Below are 15329 nucleotides of genomic sequence, written 5' to 3' on the forward strand. Positions count from 1 at the left end.
TGTTCTATAAATTATGTTTTTGAATGAATGAGTGAATTAATAATTGCTTGAGTCCTCAAGAGTCCACTTCAGCAAGTAGATTTGGAATGTTCATCACTGTATCCCCAGCACTGAATCCTTTGGTACATAATGGGTGCTCTATAAATATTTGCCTAATAAGTAAGTGGAAGTGTAATTATCATAGAAGCAGACATAAATCCGGAGTAACAGGGTAGCCAATGCCTTGCCTGAAGCTCCAATGCCAAGGCTCCCTCTGAGCACTGTGCCTGACTCATAGCAAACCCGGAGGAGTACATGTTGAGGAAGTGCGCGAATGTCCTAGTGAAATATATTAACGAGGAAGAAGAGACATCAATCCCGCACATAGCAGAATAGTCAAAGAGGATAGAAAGTGAGAAGAAGATCAGACTTGGTCCAATATTCTTTTGGAATATTTTCCAAAAGAAGAAATTTAATGGAATGGTTGGGGCAGAAGCCAGCTCACATAAGATTAAATGAGGTAATGGGGCTGGCCCCGTGGCCGAGTGGTTGAGTTCGCGCGCTCCGCTGCAGGCGGCCCAGTGTTTCGTCGGTTCCAATCCTGGGCGCGGACATGGCACTGCTCGTCAGACCACGCTGAGGCAGCGTCCCACATGCCACAACTAGAGGAACCCACAACGAAGAATACACAACTATGTACCAGGGGGCTTTGGGGAGAAAAAGGAAAAAATAAAATCTTAAAAAAAAAAAAAAAAAAGATTAAATGAGGTAAAACATGGTAGTATTAAAATCACACAAAATTTAGAGAAGGTGGGCAGAAAAAGAAGACTAAAAGTAGAGTAAGTTAAGTGGGCAGAAGAGATTTAACACTGTTTTCCTGTTGGGATTGAGGCTTCCTAGGCGTGTTTCCAGGCAGGGGTTGTAGAAAGTGACAGTACCTATATTCGAAATGAATATATCTTTTCCTGTTTTCAGGGTCCTAGGTAACAGATTGAGAATATCTAACCAAAACAAAATGCTTTTCCAGGTAAAAAGTGTGATTTAAAATCATAGGGGAATTTTGTCCACCCTAACTTGTCTCTGGCTTTGTTATGCTTAAGCCACAAACTAAGAGTTGGTAATAATTAAGGATTACAATTTAAATACTACTTTTCAGTCTTTTTAGAAGCTACTGCTACTAAGCAATGCAAATTTAACATATGAGAAATAATAGCTTGTGGTGTGTATTTTTTGTAACTTTTATTTTCTGACCTCTACTAGTTTAGAAACATTAACTTGCTTATTCTCCTAATACCTCCTCAATATTAATCATATCTCCCATGAGATCATTTAGTTTAGGATATTTTTCTTACGTTATTCCTTGAGCAATACACATTTTTAAAACTCAAGTGACACAAAAAGTGGTCAGAAATCAAGTTGCATATCATGCTCAAGGTCTCTTTGACACGTGGTAGAAACTGATTTTCATGATTATTTTTAATTTTTCAGGGCGATTTCCTTTAGAAGGCTTCAGTTCTAAGGTTTTCTTAGAAATAAATGACCAATTCAGTAAACAATGAAGACATAAGCTTTTGTTCTCAAAGATTTATTATAGATATAAACTTTATTGAAATTGTTATTTGAAACAATATATGGCACATATACATTATAAAATAATATTAACAACTCGTGGGATGCAACATCTAGATCAACTGGCTAGGCATTAGGGAAAAGTCGCTATGGCCACAAACATCTCATTTGTGTGTAACCCATATTTCGTGGTTTTTATTTTGATATTATGAAACTTTATTTTTTAGATATTTTAAGGGATTTCATGTTTTCTGGATATTTTAAGGTAGATATGTACTCTACTTGTATACATTTATCGAATAAATACTCTAACATTCCTATTAAATGAGGCTTGAGATTTGTCATTTTGCATTACATTGAATGAAATTACTCTCCTTATAGTAATTTTCCAAGTCAGATATAGTGATAAAACAACTTTTTGCCTTTGTTATATTGAACTTTTAAATCCATAAATTTTTATGTTAGCAGAGAGTGATTCCGTCAGAATGGTTAAGCTGAGCACAAGAAGCTCATATTAATATTGAAGTCCTGAGAGACTGAGATTCTACCTACAGCAAGATTCTAATAAAGTAGAAAATACGTTAACTTCATTTTCTAAAAAGGACTCTGAAATCTATTTACCTGAAATCCAAAAGAGCTTTTTTCCTTAGTTATTTTACAGGTAGATGTTTCTGATGTTCCTTTGCATGCTAGTTGATATTTGATAATTTTGTGGGGACAGATTTGCTGGTCCCAAGGATTTCATTATCTCATTTATTCTTCAGTCAGTCAGATAGGAACTGCCACTTCATTTTACAAATGGAGAAACTAAGGTGAAGTGAGTTACCCAAGGATAAACTTACTTAGCAAGGGGCGGGGGCAAGAATCAGACCTGAACCTCTCACTGTGGATCTAAGGTACTTTCCCAGCCTCCCAACGGTTTCATGATGAGCCCATCACTTTAATGGGAGACGGTATCCCGTTGGGAGGGAACAGAAAAATGCAAAATAGTAATGGTTTAAACAAAACACAAGTGTCTTTATCTCTGCTCTGGAATGTGCTCTGCTCTAAGGAGTCCTGGGCTGGAAAGGCCACTGGTTTCATCCAGAAGCAGCAACAACTTCTCCTTTTTTGCTCTGCTTGTGCATGTAGACAAGTCATCTTTATTTTGCATGACCATGTGCCAAGCTAAAAATATATAAAGAAAGGGCAGTAGGGCAGGAAATCTGTGGTCTCTGATACAAAGAAATATGGAGATATATTATGTATATTTATGTGTAATTTACATATATATTTTTATAGTTTATATATAAAGAAAGTTTTTTCTTCTGTGTCAGGGACTGCGTCACATATATTATACACAATATATATATTCCATGTAATATATATCTCTATATAGCTATATATAGCTATCTGGACAACTTGGAAGTAATCTACTTTCAAGATTCAAAATTAGACATCATTTCATGGTTTTGGTTGTAATGAAATAAGCTTTTGCATTATGCTTTAGCAAGATTCAGCATAATTTTTTTGAAAAACAAGTGAAAGTTCCCAACTTCTTTTTTTAGTTTTCTTTCTATCTTGCTTTCGTTTTATTTGCCTATTTTGGCAGAGTAAAGGAACTGTAATGCTCCCACCTACCTATTGCAGAAGGTTCCAGGGGACCGCCCGTCCCCTTCCGCCCTCACCTCCTTTGAACTGTTGGGAGAGTTCATAGGCAGAACACAGGAAGCAGCCAGGAGCTCCCCAAGTGGCTGAAGTAGGGTGAGCTGCTGCTCCGCTAGCCCAGTGGTGCAAGATGGTCTGGACTCCTTCTAAGTGCTATTTCTGCTTTGGGACTGTGTATTGTTTATCGTAATTTGTTCCTTAGTCCTAGGAAAGCAGAACAGTTAGTTCCAAATAGCAGGATCCATTCTGTTAGGGCCCTATAGGAACACATAGGGATGAGAAATTAACAATCATCATACTTAGAAGACATGTTTTTCCAAGTCCACAATATGTTTTTCCTTTCCAGTACCAACTGCTTTTTCTTCATTTATGCAGTGGAACTTACATGCCATTCCTGCTACACTCAGAGCATCTTCTATGAGACAGGGATTATGTTGCCTTTTTGCAACACTTAACTTTTTATATTAAAAACCAATCTTCAAAACATTGCTGACTGGCAATGGGAAGTGGATTAAAATTATCCAAAAGAAAGTAAGTAGCAATAACATAGATTATATTTAATATAAGATCTCAGTCTCTGCTAGACATTCTAATAAAGGATTCATTCCATGCGGTCAAGAAAATAATGTGGTCAAGCAAATTTTGTGCTCACTTCCATATGCCACATGGAGGTTTTAATTAACCTGTCTTGTGAGTCACTGGGCCTTTATGAATTCCATTTAAATTGCACTATGGGAATATGACATTTACTTCTTCACACCATTTTGACTTTTTTCAATTATTGCCATGAAAAAATTTATTGAGCAAATGTCACTGCAAAGGAAGCCATGGCCTGGTAGTGGCCATTGCTCCAGGTGACTGGTATTGACTGCTAAAAAATAGCAATATAAAGGAAAAGCCTGGAGTTTCCTAATGTGACCTTTAACACCCAGAAATCATATCCTGATTTTGTTAATTAAGTGACTTGGAAACATACACAGCAAACCCAAAGGAAAAAGCCGGCTTGGTCATTTGTGAAATCTGAGAATTAATTTTTTCTTTGAATTCTCTAAAGCAAAATGGACTTATTTTTATCTATTAAAAATCAAATCTATGCTTTCTTGATTTTGATATTCACAGCACAAGACATATCAAGCTTCTGCTTCATCCCTCCTAGGTACATTAATATATGTCAGTGACCAGTAAAGTTACTGCGTCAAAGCAATCTGCATAGTTCCAATTCCCTCAGCACCTGATACAGAGAAGGTTATTCTTTGTATATCCACAGCCTGACAATCTTTTGGTAATTAGGGCAACTTTTCACTGCTTTATGGATGCTGAGAAAAGAAAAATACTATGAGCGTTTAATGAAATGTACCATGAACTTGTACTAAGATAATCTTATTTTCTTATAAGATAAAAAGAAAAGGCAAATAGATTTTAAAGAGATAAAATAAGGGCAAATCTCAAAGTAATGCAGAGAGTAAACATCAGGTGAAATACAAAGGCTGGAAGAATTGATTACGCCACTTGGTTGCTCTCCAGAGGAAGATAAAAGAAGCGAGGACACGCTCTGTTACTCCTTGCGTGTAAAAATCAGGACTGGAAACGATATACTGACATCTCTGCCATGCAGATAACTCCAACAAGCTAACAGGCTGAATCAACTATTATCATTTAGGAACTTTCTGGGCCTACTGATTGACAGCTACAGAATGTATCTTAATGGTTTTCTCTTTGCAAGCCAATTTTAGTGAAAAAGAAATAAAATTACAAGGAAGAGAATGAGCATCAAAGGCTAAAATAAAAACAAGACAAAAAAAAAAAAAGATAAAATATCAAACTGCTTCACCAAACATGGAAATAGGAAGTGGATTACTCTAGTACTAGTTAGGTGATGAAAGAAATCTGTGACCACTATCATGTGTTTAGACACTTCACCAGAAATACTGGCAGAGCATAAGTAATCTTAGTTGTTTACCAGTGTTTTCTGACAGCTCCCATTAATAGAGTCTTATCATTACATTCTGTCTTAATGATCACAACCATCCTCATCAGCCCTGATCTGAACACCATGGACCAGACAACCACAGCCCACTGACGTCTGTCTGAATGATTGGTAATACTCAGCACACAGAGCAGAAGGGGTTGGCTAAAATTTTATTTATATGTTATAACCACTCTTGCTACAATTCCAAACTCATAAGCTTTTTGGCATCTTTTGTTTAAAAGAAAACAAATACTCTTTTAAGCATATTCTGCTCTGGACTCCAAGGGTGTTTCATGCTTCAGCCTGTAACAAGAGCCTATACCTTTAAAATCTCTGTTAAAAGTTATCAATAGTTATGTATTTTAAGGAAAGTTCCAGGAGCATCAGGAAAGGTATGAGAGTAATCAAATTTTCTGGAGATTTTTAACTTGTTAATACTTCTCTTTTAGTAATTTTAAATATTAATTTTAATCACAGCATGGAAAGTTTTTGGGGTCTTGATGAAAGAGTAGTTGATGGATTTACTTTAATGATATCTCTATTTTCTGTAAAGAAAACAAATATAAATAATATTCATAATATTATTAATTTATAATTTATGATGTTCCACCTACTTCTATTAATAATTTAAGGAGACTTCAAGAAGTAGGATCAGTGGTAGCATATACAGAACAAAATGTATTATCAGAAGACAACAGAACCAGACTGAGATATGGGTACTGGAGAAAGGCTAATAATTTGACAAGCCTTGAAGGGGTTTTCTTTAAGTATTCATTAAACAATTACAAAGAAGAAAGCCTGGGTTCTTTGTGAGGAAAAGGTATTTCTTGCAGTGCTTACCTCTCTATTGTTACCCTTAATAATTTGATTTAGGCCCAAATTCAAATGTCTCCTGTAAGCAAAGCAAAAGACCAGCAGTTAACTGCACCCATGTACCCCAGAAGGCAGTTCACCACCTGTGAGACAAGAGAAAATGTATGTGTTGATCTCTTCCCCTAGTTCCTGACCCACAGCTCCTAAAACCATTGTCAATTCCCAAGTTAGGTTTGGAGAGCTTCCAGTTTGAGGAACTCATCCACACCGGGAGGGTGATGCACCCCGACTCTACGAGGACAGAAGCTGCTGTGCTCCGGACCATCCCACAACTTGCCCTATGTATCTCTTCATCTGGCTGTTCATCTGTATCTTTTATCATATCCTTGAATAAACTGGCAAACATAACTGTTTTCCTGAGTTCTGTGGGCTGCTCTAGCAAATTAATCAAACCTGAGGAGAGGGTCATGGGAACCTCAGATTATAGCCCACAGGTCAGAAGCACAGGTGAGAATCTGAATTTGTGATCGGCACCTGAAGTGGGGTAAGGGCAGTCTCGTGGGACTGAGCCGTTAACCTGTGGGATCTGACACTACCTCCTGGTAGGTTAAATTATAGGACACCCAGCTTGTGTCAGAGAATTGCTTGGTGGGGGAAAACCCCCACCACACATTTGGTGACCAGAAGTGTCACAAGTGTTGTGTGTGTGGTAGTATTGTGAAAGTAAAGGAGAAACACAGAAGGAAGACTGGAAGTTTTTTCTAACATACCGTCTATTGTTACTTGACAATCCCCCTTGAGTATCTCACTTCCCTCAAACCCAAAACACTTTATCCCTTACACACCTATATTATACTCACCTGGCTCACCATAAGTTGAATTATTGCTACCTTATTTTTGCACCTAAGTGATGTTTTGGCACCATTTTAGTTTGTCTCCCCAAGCAATTGCTCTGTGCTAACACCTTTCATACACGTGTGAGTTCCAAACTGCAGGACTGGACATCCATAGAGAGAATCCCGGTCCTCAAAAGGAATGCAGAGGGGGCCAGCCCCGTGGCCAAGTAGTTGAGTTCCCAAGCTCAGCTTCAGCGGCCAAGGGTTTCGCTGGTTCGGCTCCTGGGTGTGGACATGGCTCTGCTCATCAGGCCACATTGAGGTGGTGTCCCACATGCCACAACTAGAAGGACCTGCAACTAGGATATACATCTATGTACCGGGGGGATTTGCGGAGATGAAGCAGAAAAAAAATAGATTGGCAACAGTTCTTAGCTCAGGTACCAATCTTTAAAAACAAAAAAGGAATGTAGAGCAAAATCTTTACTAGTGACTGTACTCCTTAGTGGATTCATCACCAAGCTCCCCAGCACTCGTGTGTACTTCATGGGTAAATTTTTTGTCCTGCCTATGACTCCCATAATTTTTTTTTTTTTTTTTACCTTGAACAACCATTAGCCAGCTGCTAATAGTTCCTCTAGGTCCACCCAGACAAGTCTCCAAAAAGGGGCAAATCCTGAGGTGAGCAGAGTTGAAAGAGAGCTGAATTTATATGAGAACACCACCATGCCCCTCAAGACACTCAGTAGCAGCATGGGCCTACTGAGATGTGTGGGGAGTGGAAAGATAGAGGCATTTCTTTCCCACAGAGCATCAAGCTGGGCAGCTGGGAAGGTAGCAGGCCTGTAAAGATATTCAATTATCAACTTGATCTTTTGTATCACCTTTGAGGTGGGTGTATTTTTCAAGACTGCTGTAGTCTGAATGAAAAAATAAAAATAGAAAGACTTTCAACTCCGATGTTCCAACAAAGCAAAATGCACTCAAAGGAGAAGAAGATTGATCAAAAAAGAGAAACCAAAAAGAAGGAACCCATCCACAAAGAGAGAAATACTAAAGAAACATACATTCTAACATGCCAATAAACGAAAATAATTGATAAGATGTTTAAAGAGGACAAAATAAATGTTACTGGGCTTGTAGACCAAAAACATGAAAAAGTTATTAAAGCAATACCTATGTTAAAAGAGAAAGGTAAAGAAATTAAACAAAGACATTGAAATTAACCAAGTAATAGTAGAATGACTGATGTCTTATTTTGTCTTCTCCCAAAAGCAGACCCAGAGACAAGGATTCAGGGCCAATGGTTCACTTGCGGGCTGGAGGGAACACCCATGGGACAATGGCGATATGAAAGAAGAAAGAGAAAACAACCAATGAAGGGTTGCGTTTCCAAGCCAGCCACCCCTGCAGGTAACTGAAGCTTAGTCCTCATAATGATACTTGGGAGCTGATGTAAAAGACATAACCTCAGAGTTAATCTCTCCAAGAAGCAAGGAAGGAGGAGTAATTGTATGTGAACTCTTGTCATTCACTGGTTGAGGGCTGCTCCTGTAGCCATTCATTCTTCTGCACTTTCAGCATGCCAAACAAGAGATAACCTGGGCTATAGATGCAAGAGAGAGCCCACAGCAAAGCAATGTTGTCCCACGGAGTGGCAAGGGCATGGGATATTAGTGGGACACTACAGGCATCTTAACAGAGGCCTTATGGGACCTAATCAACACATAGAAGAGAGTGTATTAAATGCTGGAATTATATTAAAGTATTAAATGCTGACATTTGTACATATTAAGTGTGGAATTTGAATCCATAAAATGGAAAGATTAATTAGCCACACCTCCCACCAGGGATATGTTACTACTCTAAGCCACTGAAAACACATTCTTATTTCTAAAAAATATTTTTGATATTCAATTACACAAAAATATATGCCTCATCTGAAAACATATAACACTTGTTTCATGCCCTATGATAAAGGAAATGAGGTCTTCAGTAGATCAAGGAGACAAGAGACTCCTCAACTCAAATTCCCCCATCACAGTTGAGTAAAGAAAATGCATGTAGGGAAACCAGCCGCTTACTCCTCAGCCTTTGAGCATCTAAACATATCTAAAAATGAATTGGAGGCCTAACTTCAATTCCTGGGGGATGAGAAGTTCTTAAATGCTAAAATAAATGCCTGTTGCTGGAAGCACCAATGGAAAGCCAACAGTAGGGGAATCCCCCAGAGGAGAACAGTTGCACAGGATGTTCAGAGACAGGACTGGTGTGGAGGAGAGTGATTCACACCCCCAGTGCTGCATCTGCTGTCAGCCTAAAAACAGAACTGCACCTACCACTTCTGCCATCTGGTACCCACGACAGGAAAATGGGACGTACACATTCGCATTTTGGAAATAATTAGAAAAATAATTAGAGAAAAACAAATTTCTTCAATATGATTATATATTCTGGAAAGAGATTTTAGAGGCTAATGCATCAAACTACAAGATCAGATGACATGTTCAGTGAAATTATTGAACTTAAAGAAAAATGTTATGTTGAAAATATGATGATACCTGACATTTTGCCAAAACATTCGCTGTACTTCTTTATAACCATAACCTCAGAGTCAGTTTAGGTTCAGTAACTTTTGCATGAATTCTAAGCAATTTAAGGATTAGTTCGTTTGGTTTCTTTGTTTGCTTGTTTGTTCAAGAAGCTACAATAAAAAAAATCCACTGTTGGGGCACTTTCAAAACAGGATATCACTGTCATTCTAAAGCCAGCAGACAAATCAAAGGGTCCTGAAAATCTATTCTTAGCTATGGTTGGTAGCTATGAGTGCTCAGTTACCACATGTATTAGTTATCTATTGCTATTTACCAAATTACCCCAAACTTTAGATGGCTTACAACAACAGGAATCAATCATCATCTCTCATGATTTCTTTGGGTTAGGTGGGAAGTTGGAGAAAGCATGGTGTCTGGGGCATCAGCTGAAAGGCTCAGTCTAAGGACTGGAATCATCTAAATTTTTCACTCACGTACATGTCTCAGAGTGCCTGTTGATCCTCATCTGGCGCTGTCAGCCAGGACACCCACATGTGGCCTAGGCTGCTTCACAACATGGTAGCAAGTGTCCCAAGAAAGAGAGCAAGCCAGGTGGGAGCTGTGCTGCCTTTTAAGATCTAGCCCCGGAAGTCATGCAGCATCATTCCTGCTGCATTCTATTGGTTGAAGAAGTTACAGAGGCCTGCCTAGGTTCACCGAGCGGGCTTACAGATTCTGTCTCTCAATAGAGGAGCATCTAGGCCACACTGAAAGCAGAGGATCTGGGATGGGCTACATATGGAGGCAGCCATTTTGGGAAAGTGCAGTTTGCCACCCTGCAACTTATGGTGCATTGATCTGATACTAGAAAGATCTTTCCCCTGTAGCCAGGCTGCACCTAGCATCTCTCTTTTAAAATGACTGGCTAATATGTTGAAAGACTTGGGAAGCCTTTGAAAGATTTTCATTGGAATTTATCTCTTCCAAACACTTGAGGGCAAAAGAAAGCAAGGAAACAAAACAAGTGGAAAGTTGTACTTTTAATTAAATTATGCATTCTACCATATTTGCCTCGCCAAATCGTCATAGTATTTCCAGCAACATCTCATCATGCCTTTAAAATTATTGTAGACCTCGAATAATGGAGCGTTACTGTGTTTCACATATGTTTCATCTAAACCGTAAAGGAAACAGCATAGCAAATCATAGCAGAAATCTTTGAGAAACAAGATTTCATTCTGTGAATTTCCAATAACGAGTAAATTCCTTCTCCTGGGGGAACTCCCAATCCACAAACCAGTCCAGTATGACCTATATTTCGTTATAACAAGTCAATCTCTTATTTTCATTTGCACAACTCCCCTTGTTCTAAAAGCAGGTTTTAAAGTTTTTAAAGCAAGTTTTTAAAAAAATATTTTTGATATTCAATGACATAAAAACATATGCCTCATCAGAAAACATATAACACTGTTTCATGCCCTATGATAAAGGAAATGAGGTCTTCAGTAGATCAAGGAGATGAGAGACTCCTCAACTCAAATTCCCCCATCACAGCTGAGTGAAGAAAATGCATGTAGAGAAACTAGCCACTTAGTCCTCAACCTCTGAGCATCTAAACATATGTAAAAATGAATTTTTGGAGGCCTAACTTAAATTCCTGGGGGATTTTTAAGCACAATTACAGATGATAAATACAACCAAAGTATCTCAGATTAATTTCCACTTTTGTAAACTCAGAGAATTGCACAGACATCTCATACCTCATCTCCTCTATCAACAAAATAATTTGGTATTCATTATAGGCTTTTATCTATTAGACCCTATTGTGATCCCTAACTTTTCTCAAATTTTGGCAGTTTGTTGCTTTACTTTAATTTCTAACTCTTGGTTTGTTTATTATTAATTAAAATTAATGTTATTTTTAAAGTCATTAGATCACATTTAGGAATGGCATGTCCAAAATGCTGAAAGGAGTGATTCTGGTTTTGTATAGAAACATTGCATCTCATAACAGCAATCTTTTTCTTCTCCCAAGATTCAGAACAATTCCTTCAACAACAAACCTCACCTTTTGATAAGTTTATATCCTCACGGGTCAAAATTCCTTTCTAGCACGGAGATACATCTTACCTTGGAAGGCAGGATATTCTGTGCCGCCGCTGCTGTTACTCCTGATTACTAGTGTGAAGTTTAGGCTAGACGCATTTCTGTATGCATCTCAGATAATAGCAGAGCTTGGACCTCGATCTCAGAATTTAGCTGACATACACTATGCACACTTATTATAAACATATGAGTGAATTTGAATGGATGAATCAATAACTTTGTATGTGAAATACAAATTAAAGATCTGTGTATTTCCAATAAATACACATAGCAAATTTTTTTCTTAGTATGTTTCTCTCTGTTGTAAAGTGAGTGGGGTGAAATAAAATGGAGGCATAAAATGCACAAAATAAGATTTCTTTTCCCTTATAGAGGAAAGCAGACTCCTTTTGAAGTATTTACTGTCATCAGCAAATTTGGTAGCAACTCCTCAAATATCTAATATTAAATCAATGTTCAAAGACAGTATAAGCAGAAGATATCCTGCTTTTAAAGGCAAAACTAAATGACAGTCTCTGCAGTGGGAAAGAAATTATATCATTTGAAGATTTCATTTATTAAGGAGTAGAGGATTTAGCTTGTTGGTGGAGGAAAACCTCTGTTTGTTTATACCATGTTAAATTTACTTCTTCAGTGTAGGCCAGATGAACGTCAGGTCTTCGCAAAACACATTAGTTAAAAGATCAATTGCGGGAGCAGGAAAGTAGAGATTTGGGGGTAAGAATGGGCCATGTAGCGTGTTGAAAACTGCTGAACTTGTCTCGACTCAGCAAGGTCTCTCACAGCTGTGCTCTACAGTAGTCAGTAACTGCCATGTGTGCATCGATTTTTCAGCTGTAAGAAGAGAATAACCATATAACTATTCAGATCAGTTGCACATGGCCAATTTTTATATTTGTATCCATTTTATGACTGGTCAGCTATCAAAGAAACAGTACCAAAACTTTGTTTTTCATATAGTATACACTAATGAAAAATAAATAAGACAAATTGACATTGTATAAACCAGTCCTTTTGACTTGAAATATGGTTCTGGAGGAATTAGGTAATTTTCCCTACTCTCTAACCCATAATGGGTGGTTTTTAGTATAGATAAAGAAATGCTTGTAAATTGTTCTGAACTTTATTTCCAACACAGTGAGACAGCTTATTAATATATTTTCCACAAAGAGTGCTCTGTGGTCTTAGAACACAATAGATATTACATTTTTGTTAGCTGAGTAGATATCTAAAGCCAAATTGCACAAACCACTTCACTCAGTGAGAAGAGGGAAGTCAACGAATATCTTTCCCTCTCTCCTTCCTCCATGACCACAAAGCAATAGGCCTCTCTACCTGTTTCTTCTGATCTTTTCTACTTTCTTCCCCACAGTGGCTTGTCCTTGTCTAGATTAATTCCAAGGCTTAAAATTGGACCAATTTCTTTGATACTCAATGATAGACGTCCCCTTTGTAAGTCAACCGGAAATGGCATGTTTTTCTTGAGATCCCTGGAGATCCTGGAGGCTTGGCACAGAGGAATGAGAGGAAAGATAGAAACGGGTGAAATCCAATTCTGTGGGCAATTTTGCCTAAGCCAAATTTCCCTTCAGATGGTTAATATCTATTCATCCATTTAACAGCTAGATATGGCCTTAAAGTCTTCATAGAACATGAAGCATACAAATTAAATTCACAAGATTAAAAGAGTAACATTCTCTGCTTTCCTCAATATTATTAAACTTACATGGGGAGTACACACCAACATATAGATTCTCATGTCAAAAATTGTTAAAGTGTTGATTTCATTTCACTCATAAAATAAGCTCTCTTTTTCACACCGTAAACTTCATGATTAATCATATGATCAATCTTATAACAAAAAATATTTCATATTTTTTAAAAGAGAATAAAATATATTGTGAATTTTCTTCTCATTTTAGATGATAAATGATAGAAAAATTAAGTGAACTATCTGAATTTTTTTTAAGAATATTGATAATATAAAACAAAAATAGACAAATCAGTAGTGAGATAACATCTGGCATTGATATTGATTAGAACTCAGGATTCTAATAACGGAAAATTATCAGTCTTTGCAGGTGGCCTCTAGTCTCATTTTTCAACCTGTGGACTAATATATAAATATTAAAAGTCATAAATATTTTATCATGGCTTTTAAGAAGAAACAAACCACATGCTGGAGTAAAAGGCATACATAAGATCATTATGCTCACAGTTTAGGGTCATTTAAAAAGTTGTAAATAGAACAAAGACTCCTCTGGTTCTCAACCAATGCTTCTAAATTCCTATCTTCCCAGCAAGATTAAAAGCCCTTGGGATGAGAGATTGGTCCTGTGCTAATTCTAATCTCCCACTTTGCCTTGCATCGTTCTCACTAAATCAAAGAAATGACATCAACACATATTTGTCATGCAACTATTGGTGCTTTTGTTAGATTATATGAGGGACAGAATAAAATAGGATTTTGTCTACTAGGAATTTACGATATCTCAGGGATGTGAGTTGTTTCTTTACTTTTTCTGACCTGATCAGTTTACAGAAAACCAGGGACAGACCTGTCCAAAAAGAGATAAATTGAAGCAAGCTCAAGTTTTATGTTGCCATTATCGTGCCTGGCTTAGGACATCCAAGCTGTACTTCCTGCAACTCATCAATCAGAGAATACTCTTTTGTTTCACGAAATTGCAAAAATATATAATATACATTACATCATAAGTATGACAGTTCTCATTCCCTGGGCCTTTAAGTGTAGAAGTGTGTTCCTGATTTCTAAACTTTCACTACTTTTTTGATGCCACTCAAATATAGTGGTGGTGTCCTTCCTTTGATAGCGATGAATATCATTCCTCTTAATTTGTGAAATACTGCATAACTTACATTTCTGGCTCTCACCTTCCCAGGTCCTCCTTCTAGATCCTAAGATTCTAGACATACGAAAGAGTTATATTACCTTAGCCTGGAATCTTTGCCTTTTTAAATTGCGGTGAAAAACTATTCCAATAACTTCTAAGAATTAATCTTTCCTGTGGCTGTATCTAGGATGCTAGGTTCTGGAGATGCAGAGTCAAATAAAATTATTTCTACCCTGATTTAGAATAGGCATAGCTGGAGAAAAAGTTCCAAGAGATTGAAGGATGAGAAATGAAGCCCAGAATCTAGGCCACATAACAAAAAATAAATAAACAAATGCAGAAGTGAGCCAATTTGGGCTTAGGAAGTCCGGCTATAGAGCCTGTGCCCATGGGAGCACTGGGAACATCAAAACGAAAGAGGTAGAAGGAGAAAAGTTTGCTCTCATAGTGAAATTGGAGTCTGTAAAGTTTCACAGCTTAAAGAATTTCAAAATATGACAACATATTAATCCTGAAGATTTATATGATACAAAGAAAACTTAATTACTTGGACCATTGAATTAACTCCTAAACCTCATTGTCCAAATTCACCCAATTTCCATACCCCCAGAATGTAGACAGGATGCAGCTCTCCTCCAGACGTTGTTCCTCTGATAGGCTCTCTAGTCCTTTATGCCAGATTTGCTGACTGTGAGTACTCCTCTGCATTTTCCTTTCTCTTTCTCCCAATTACCTCTCCAAAACCTTCATTAAATCGTGTGATCTCAGGATACTTAGAATCACTCTTGTTACGCTCTGAACCTCACTGTCTGGTTTCTCAGGCTAGTTGGCTTCATTCAATACAAATACATATTCACTTGTCTTCCTACCTATAATCTTCTGCCTCAGGCTGTGATCTTTATTATATTTTTTCCTAATTTTTAAAAGTAATTCCCTTTACCTTTCCAAATCACACATAGGTATCACAGCCCATATTTTTTTGAGAAGGAAAAAGAATTGATAGACATCACTTCCTTAGGTG

This window comes from Equus przewalskii, chromosome 3 (genome assembly GCF_037783145.1).
Source record: "Equus przewalskii isolate Varuska chromosome 3, EquPr2, whole genome shotgun sequence".
NCBI classification, from domain to species: Eukaryota; Metazoa; Chordata; class Mammalia; order Perissodactyla; family Equidae; genus Equus; species Equus przewalskii.